Below are 8997 nucleotides of genomic sequence, written 5' to 3' on the forward strand. Positions count from 1 at the left end.
AGCTTATTTAGAAAAAGGGTCTGTGTAGGTGTGATTAAGTTAAAGATCTTGAGATGGGAGATTATCCTAGATTATCTGGGCAGACCCTAAATGCAATCACATGTATCCTTAAAAGGCAGAGATTTGACACACACAGAAGAGAAGGCCTTGTGAAGATGAAGCAGAGGGAGATCTGAAGATACTGCTTTTGAAGATTGGAAGGATGAGACCACAAATCAAGGAATACCAACAGCCACAAGAAGCTGAAAGAGTCCAGAGCCTCTGGAGGGAAATTGGCTTTACTGGCACCTTGATTTCAACTCAGCGATACTGACTTAGGACTTATGGCCTTCAGAACTGTGGCAGAATAAATTTCTGTTGTTTTGAGCCACCAAGTTTGTGCCAATGTGTTACAGCAGCCACAGGAAACTAATACACCCAGCCTCGCCCTGCCTATGCAGTTTGATTCAGAGTATATCCTGGACCTGCTATTTCTCTGGGATTGATGAGTGACCATCTTGACTCCCTGTATGGGCTGTAACGGAAAACCCATAACTTGGAGGTATGAAGAGGACCTGAGTTGGAGATCCGTTTTATTATTGGTGGGCAAAGGACTTAACTGCTCCAAGTCTGTCTTCTCATTTGTAAAATGGGAGTAATAATTTCTGACTAGCTCACTGGCACTATGTTAAGTGATACTACATGATGTAGTGGATTTAAAGCAGTTTGTCACCTTTAAAATCTGTGCACATGTCAGGGACCACATCATTTTTTTTTTCTGTTAAATTGTGATATCAACATATAGTCTTTACGAAATGCAAGTTAGATGAAAAGTAGAGGTGTATTAGGAAAACTCTACATCTCTTGGTAGCTCAGGCATTTCCCAGTACTTCTTTTCTCTGATTCTGTGTGGCAGGGAACAGTAGGACAAGATGTGAATGATTCAAGGGAAGATCTATAGTAGCAAATACTTTCCCAGCCCCCCTAAGCTGAAGTCACTGACATGCTTTATCTACAGACTTGGTCAAGACCACAAAAATCCTAAGTGTAACTTTAATCTTAAAACTACCACAGTCAAAGAATCTGGCATTAATCTTGCTGCTATTCTTGAGTCCTTGTGGGCAATAGCTTTTTTGTTTTGTATCTCTGGTGCCTAGCATAGAAGACCCAGTAAAGGTTTGTTGGATGAATGAAGGGATGAGTGGGTAGAAAGATGAATGAATGAGTGAATGGATGAATAGAAAGGAATAGGCCCTGACATTACATTAGCTCCACTTCACAAGATTTCTATATACATCAATGTTGTCCTTATCTATACAGTTGGATTTTTGCCTCATTTTCCCTATTTCTCATTGGCCTGAATCTCTGGGCTTGACTGGGACAAATTCTTAAAAGTCTCCATCAAAAAGAACCACTTACAACACCCATGAGTAATGGTGGTTGCATTTCCTTGGATCTTCTCATTACCTGTGGTCAACATCCATATGAGTTTCCAACTAATATGGAAGTAATATTCCTTAATTATCCAATGGAAATACACTTTCTGGACTATATGCCATTGATCAGTCCATCTGCACTACAGGACCAGAAGCTGAAGCAAAATTAGGATTCCCCAAAATACTTGCCACTGGGCCTTATCATCTCTTTGCTTACCTCGGTTGCTGCAGTCTCAGCATGTTTCCCCTAGATGCCATCAGATACATCAGAGACTGGGAGAGGGTGAGCAGGACCAAGCATAAGTCAAATGGAATTTTTGAGAAGCCTGATTTTCTTTCGTTTTGGTTGTTAAAGTAGTATTTGTTTATTGTATAGAGCTTGGAAAGTATAGAAAAGCATAAAGGATTTGAAAAAAATCATCATAATTCCACCATTGAGGAGAAAACACTATTAACACTCTGTGATCCATCCTTCCAGTCATTATTTCTATTATAATTTTTACATAATTGAGATAATAGAGTATATACAATTTATACCTTGTATTCTAATTTTATTTATTTTATTTTTTCAGGTGCATGGTCTGAGAATTGAACCAGGGTCTCTGGCATGGAAGACACAAATTCTACTACTGAACCACCTGTGCGCCCGCATTCTAATTTTAACATTTAGCATAAACCATTTCCCATATTGTCAAAAATTTTCTGTAATTTTTAATGCTACATAATATTCTTTGATCTGATATTCATAAATACTTACAGGTTTAGTCCGTAGGTTGGCTTCTTTGTCCTCCAGCTCTATCCTATTTTCTTTGATCCCTGTACAACCCATTTGTAGAACTCAGCATCTCTTTGAGTTCTACAATAAAATTAGTTCTTTCCTAATCAACAATAAGCAATGTAGACTTTTACTGAAGATTTCATAGGGGAGATGGAAGAAAGATTTTACATTGTATATCCTAAAGCAAACAGCTTTAAATACATCCCTTAACCATTTCTGATTTATATTAAGCCCTTATGTGCTGGAGTGCAGCCAGAGTGGGTTTTTTGTTATTGTTGTTTGTTTCCCTGTCCCTGGTTTTCTTTCCTTCTTCCCCAGATACCAAACCCCTTCATATTTTTAAACTTCTGTTATAAGAGCAGTTGGCTTTGCTGCAGCTCCTAGTTTCACATACTTACATTTATCCTGAGACTCAGGAAAACAAAAAACCCTGACCACCTGGTCCCACCTGCCTTCCTTTAAAGACAATTTAGTGACAATCATTTCATTTTTGAATAGCCCTCTTCTTTTTAATATCCACTCTCCCACCCTCACTGACCTCGTCTCTCACCTAACTCATCATAGTACTCCTTCCAGACACGTAAAATGCTTTCCCTAAGAGTAAATGACTCAATTTCATTAAATTGGTATATAATAAAATATCCTTGACTTTGTTTTACATGGGGTCAATGCTTTCTTGTTTAGATCTGAATAAGGAAAACTTGTTTTGAAATGAAAATGGAAAACTGTTCGTGCAAATGTGGGGAAAACTATAAATGTGAATGCCAGAAATATCCAGAAATGGGCCAGTCATGTCTATTGACTCTAATCAAGGGATATTTGATTGGGGGGGGGGGGGGAAGACAGCAGAGATAATTTAAAGGAAATAATTCCAGTTCATTAATATTCAATGATAGTGAGTTGAACAGGGAAGGGAATCTCAATCCAAAGGTGGGGAAGTGGGATTTTGTCTTTTAGGAAGGCTATCCTGTCCATGCAAACAATAGATCTGTCCCTGCAAACACAGAGGTCCTGCCTGGAAACATGGGCACAGCACACTTTGTAACCAGAGAGTAACAAGCAAACTGGAATGTTCAAAGGGAAATTATGGGAACCATTGAAAAGGGATGTCATCAAATCCTGAGATAAGGGGACAGGACACTGGCTCCATGTTAAGCAGCTGGAGAAAGTAGAAGCAGGGAGTGATACCCACTTACAACTAGGGATAGAAGGGACTGACTTGGAGAATCCTGAAAGGCTCTAAGTATTAGGAGATGGCAGGAGGTCCCAGAGAAGAACTGCTCCAAGGCAAGAGATGAAAGCAACCCCTTCCTGCTCCATCAGCTGAGTAGCAGCATTGCCTCCTCAGAGTTTTATTTGTCTGTGCGCAAGAAAATAAACCCATATAATGGAAGTGTTGTAGCTAAAAGAGCACACTGAGAAGACTCTCCCCTCCCGCGGGTGGCTGGGCTAAGAGTGTGGGAGAGAAACTGCCAGGGGGAATGAGGAGACTGCAGAGGGTGGAAGCCATGGGGCTGCACCCTTCTTGGAGTAAAGGGGACTCCACAGAACACGGAGATAATTCCCTATACTTTGCCCCATCCAACCTTAACTGTTCTCCCCATGATCCTAGCCTTTCAGAGTGAGGTGCTGAGGTTGGGGGTGGGATAGGTTTCTAAGACCTGGTGAAAAACTAAACAAAACAGTAAACAACAACAACAACAACAAAAGAAAACAGTTTCTCCAATTAATCTTTTTTTTTTTTTTTTGGCCTGGGCAGGCACTGGGAATCAAACCCAGGTCTCTGGCATGGCCAGTGAGAACTCTGCCTGCTAAGCCACCATGGCCTGCCGAATTAAATTTTAATTTCAGGTAAACAACAAATAATTCTTTTTAGTGTAAGTGTAACCCAAATATTGCATGAGAACCATAGGGTGGTGATAAAACTAATGACTACCCAAGTTTTCCATCAACAGTAGAGAAAGAGGAAGTTAGAGAAATGGGAAACTCTAGTTGTTGGAGAACCAGTGTGTGTGTGTGTGTGTGTGTGAGAGAGAGAGAGAGAGAGAGAGAGAGAGAGAGAGAGAGAGAGAGAGAGAGATAGGAAGGGAGGGAGAGAGGGATAGATGAAGAGAGAAAAAGTGAAGGAGAGAGAAAGAGAGCGATTTAACTGTCAGTACAGTTGCTGGTTGTAGACAGATGCTGCAGGAGCTACAAGAAGATAAAAATGATAAAATGTGGTCCCACTGTAAACAGAAAACCAATTTGTCATTTATATGAATTGTCCACCATTTCCTGTTTCTTAAGATTCCACCATTTTTTCTCTCAGTAAAGACATTTTGAACCCATACCATCAGAAGTGTATTTTGAGAGTTTTCCACCTCTTTCCAGCCTCCCTGCAGCCATGAAATTACACCTGTTCTTTGCAAATTCTCTGACATTTCCTATTCCAGGTCTTAGGTGGCTCTTTGACGATGCTCAGCAGTCCCCTGCCCTGTCACCATGAACTGTAAGAGGATTTGGAAATTTATTTTACGCACGTCACCATTGCAGTCTCCTTGTTGGTCAGAATGTGGTCTAAAAAAAGGAGTTTATCCAGTACTTCCTCTACTCCCTGGGTGATAAAATAGTCAGCAAGGCAAATTATGAATGTGTTGGATGCTCTGCTTTTAGTCAAATGATGTTTCCAGCAGATCTGGATAGTACAAATTCCCATCTTATTATCCTCTCTTGAGCCAGTTTTATGATCTATATCAGAAATGACTCCTCCATTTCCTCTTTCTGACCAGTTTCTACTGTGCATACACCTCTCTTGGTTTTCCCACATGCTCTGCATATTGCTACCATTGGGAGCAATGTAAATTTCTACGTAGCCCTAAATCTTGACTCTGGCTCTTCTCTGCCCTCTTGGTAATGGGTATGTTCCTTATGAATAGTTCCAGCCTTGAGGCCCATATCACTGTGAATCAGGGAGTCATAGAAGTCATCCCTGCTCTATGTATCCTGTGGGTAGACTTCTTAGACGTCTCTAATCAGAACCACTATTTTGGGCTCCCTAAGGGGGCCCCTTGGATTCTCTTACTCATCTTGTGGTGCATGCCTATTGCTTTGGTCTGCCTAGGTTCTTTCCCTCTACCTGCTTCTAGTGAGAATGACCTTCTCTTTCTTTGGGCACTGCCTGCCCCCACTGCCACCTCCTCACAGCTCTGCTGGGGTCATCAGTTGCACAGTCCCATTGTCTGACCACAGGGGAGGATGTGCAACCCACTTAGTTTAATCCCAGAGACAGGCTCCTGGGAGGGCACAGGTACCATCTGGATCGGAGTCTTTCTCCACGAGCATCTCTGATGTCACAGGGAGTGGGCATTATAGACCCAATGCTCTTCTTTCCTCTTGCTGTGTAAGAGAACCCGTCCTTAAAGGGGCGTAGAGCTGAGGGGTGGAAGGAGAGACAGAGAGACCAGGTGACATTATTTGAGTCTTCCATCCAGTTATGCCTTGGGCCACCCCACTCCTGGACCTCTGTCTTTTGCTTTGTGCTAGTCTGAATTGGGCTTATATTTGCATTAAACGGCTCTGACAAATACACACTTTGTATCTACTGTTCTCCCCACATTTAACTGATGCTTAGGGAGTACCTACTGCATGCCACCACATGCATTCTCTCTTACAATTCTCTCAACATCTGTCTGATCAACAAAGCTGATCGTCCCCATTGTACACATAAAGTAAATGAGGTCGAAAGAGCACACAGCTAGTAAATAACTCTGCTGGAATCTAAACACAAATATTCTGACTCCAAATCCAATAGTCTTTTTCAAATCTATTTTTTATTGTAACTCATAGAACCAAATGTGCTTCTTTGGAGTTTGCATCTCTCTCCCTTTTATTTCAGTTTAAATCTCCTTGCGGTGAGCCTTCAGATCAAGCATCCTTACCCATCCTCATTTCAGCCAGAGCTCATCTGCCTCAGGCCCTGAGACCTGGTTTCTCTTCAGAGGTTTTTAAGAGGGCCTTCTGCCTTGGTCATTTATGGGATATGGGGTCTTGTGAGCCCACCAGAGGACCATACCAACAAAATATAAAGAGCTACAGATGAGGCATTGTTATTTGCAATAACAAAAATGGTGGTTGGGGGCGGTGCAATGGTGGCTCAGTGATAGAATTGTCACCTGCTGTGCCAGAGACCTGGGTTCAATTCCTGGTGCTTGCCCATGTAAAAAAAAAATTTGATGGTTTATAATTAATATTATTGTAGCAGGCACACCACCTGTTGCCCAAGGTGACATCCTAATTAATCCGAGTGTGTCCAGATAACGTGCAGACAGTCCCTGGAAGAGTTAACTTTTGTGAATTAACTTGCCTGAGGACTTTTAGTTTTGGTGGGTGAGGAGGAAGGTTTGTGCTGAAGGCCCTAAAGTGGGGAGAAAATTGATGATAAAAAGGGCTGATGGACTTCTGACCCTGCCTGATGTAAGGGTGGAGCAGGGGCAGTGTTTGAGCCCCCAGAGAGAGGGGCTACTGGGGCAATGTTCCTCTGCAGGGCTCTTTTGGCACCCTAGTGATAAGATGGGGAGCAGCAGGGTGGTGAGGAGGCTGCAGCACCACCTGGCACTGAGGAGGTCTGCAGCTCTGGCAGCCGACCTGCAGGGACAGCTCCAGACCTGGGGAGGGCTGGGAGTGCCCAGAAGAAACTGAGGGGCAGAAGCTGTGCTTGTGGATTCAGATGTTTGTGGAGAGTCTGCTGGACTCACCCTAGGGAATGTGAGAAGTAGCTAAAGAGCTCTTTACCAGCACCAGGGCCCACCCTAAGCAGACAATGGCAGCAAAGCAGCAAAACGTCGGCCATTGTCACCAACAGTACCTCCCTGGCTGGTAGGTCTGGGGAAATTCAAGTTACATTAAACAAGCACAATCGCATTACAGAATATTGCGTTTGCAGAGTACATTACACAAATCACTTTCATATTTTTCCAGGCTCGCTAAACATTATATGGTGGGCAGGGAGGGTGCAGGGTCCCTATTTTTCTGGAAGGAAAGAATGTGAAGTAAAGACAGTGGGCATTCAATAGTATGGCCAGGGCCATATGACCAGAATACAGCAGAGGCAAGATTCAAACTCAAGTCTTCAGACTGCTTATCTCTGTTCTCCTTCCTTCCTAACCCCGTGTAGGTTGTTTCCATGACAATTCTATCAAACGGCCTGAACAGAGTCATGAGCAGGAAGGAAAGAAAACCAGGAGGAAGAAAGGCAGGCACCAACTTCCCCTATCTCTCTCTGGTCTCCCAGGTGCCACACAGGCCTGGGGCAGAGTCATCAAGCAGAGCTCACCCTCTTTTTGCTTGTGCTTCCTCCAACACCCCTGCTACTGGCCTGCAATCTCTCTTGAAAACGGACTGCAAAGGCCAGACCTCGTAGGCATCTCGCCAGGGCAAGGGAGGCTGCTGCAGCCTTGCTCCTAGCAGCTGTCCTGGCCATCGCCCCTCCCAGGGACTGCCCACCCAGCAATTAACTTTAGGGTAGATGGCATGGACCTTCAGAATGCGAATCGCGGAGGGCAGATTCTACATCTCCATTTCCCTTTGGAGAGCTGACAGCCTCCAGGTAGAGCTGCTCTTGGGCTGCTGGAGAGAGTAATGAGGAAAGTCTCCATGTATTGAACACCCATCATGTGCCAGGTCTTGCATATGCATTTTCTTATTTGATTCTCACAATATTAGGATGCTAACATGCCCAGTGTGGCACAGTGGTAATAAGCAAAGCCTGGAGTGGGACCAGAAGTCTTAACACATTATCTGGAGGTCTTTCAACCCCAATACATTGCTTTGGGGGCTCACTTTGCCCACTCTGGATGACCAGGGTATGGGAGTGTGGGAAATGAAGCAATGAAAACCAGTGAGCATAACTCCTGCAGATGAACAAGCACACCTGTCCTCAGCTGGCTGTGTGCAGACACACATTGGTAAGGCTGAGCTGGCTGTTAGAACGTGAACCTGTTGGTAAATTTCTACTCAAGTGCCATTACAGGACTTCACTACTCCTCCAGAACCTCTTCACCATGAAGCAACTAAAGGGCTTCTGCCTGGGCATTAGGGGCTTCAATTCCTCTGTCCACTGCTACTGGCCAGTGCCCATACTGTGCCAGTTGGAATATATTTTGGCATCATTTCTGCCTGACATAACAAAAAGCCACAGATGGAAGCTCTTGGAAGCTGGGCAGTGTCTGAAATATTTAGCTGTGTTCTGGCATTAAAAAACAGTATCCTACTTTCAGAGATGACTTTTGGTTGATGAGGTATCTTTCCAGGGGTAGTAAGCAACCTGCAAAGGCTTGCTAAGGATCCATCCCTACACAGAAGCGATGTGGTCGTATGGTGATATTCTTCAAACGAGTCTAGTCTTCTCATTGATTCCCATGATCACAATGAGAATTATTCCCAAAGCCAGTTCACTCTCAGCAGAGAGGGACATGTTTATGATTGGGCAGCTTGAGCTGGTGGCTGTACCTGAAGCCTATTAGCTGTTGACATACGAGATTGCTTTTGCAGAACTTTGTGAACTAGCAACACTTTACTGCCTTTAGAATCTCCCATCTGTTGCCAATTCATAGCCCTTCTCAGGATAGAGGAAATTCTCTAATCCCTGAAGATGCTGACTCCACACTTGGAACTTCTGGAATAAGGCTCCCTTCCCTCCATGTCTGCTGAGAAATAATCATAATATCTCTCAATTAATGAACACCTCTGATAGGGCAGACACTGTGTTAGTGATTAAAATTATATTTCATTTACTACTCGCCACCATCCTATTATGTTCTTTTTTGT

The sequence above is a fragment of the Tamandua tetradactyla genome, chromosome 10, assembly GCF_023851605.1.
Source record: "Tamandua tetradactyla isolate mTamTet1 chromosome 10, mTamTet1.pri, whole genome shotgun sequence".
NCBI classification, from domain to species: Eukaryota; Metazoa; Chordata; class Mammalia; order Pilosa; family Myrmecophagidae; genus Tamandua; species Tamandua tetradactyla.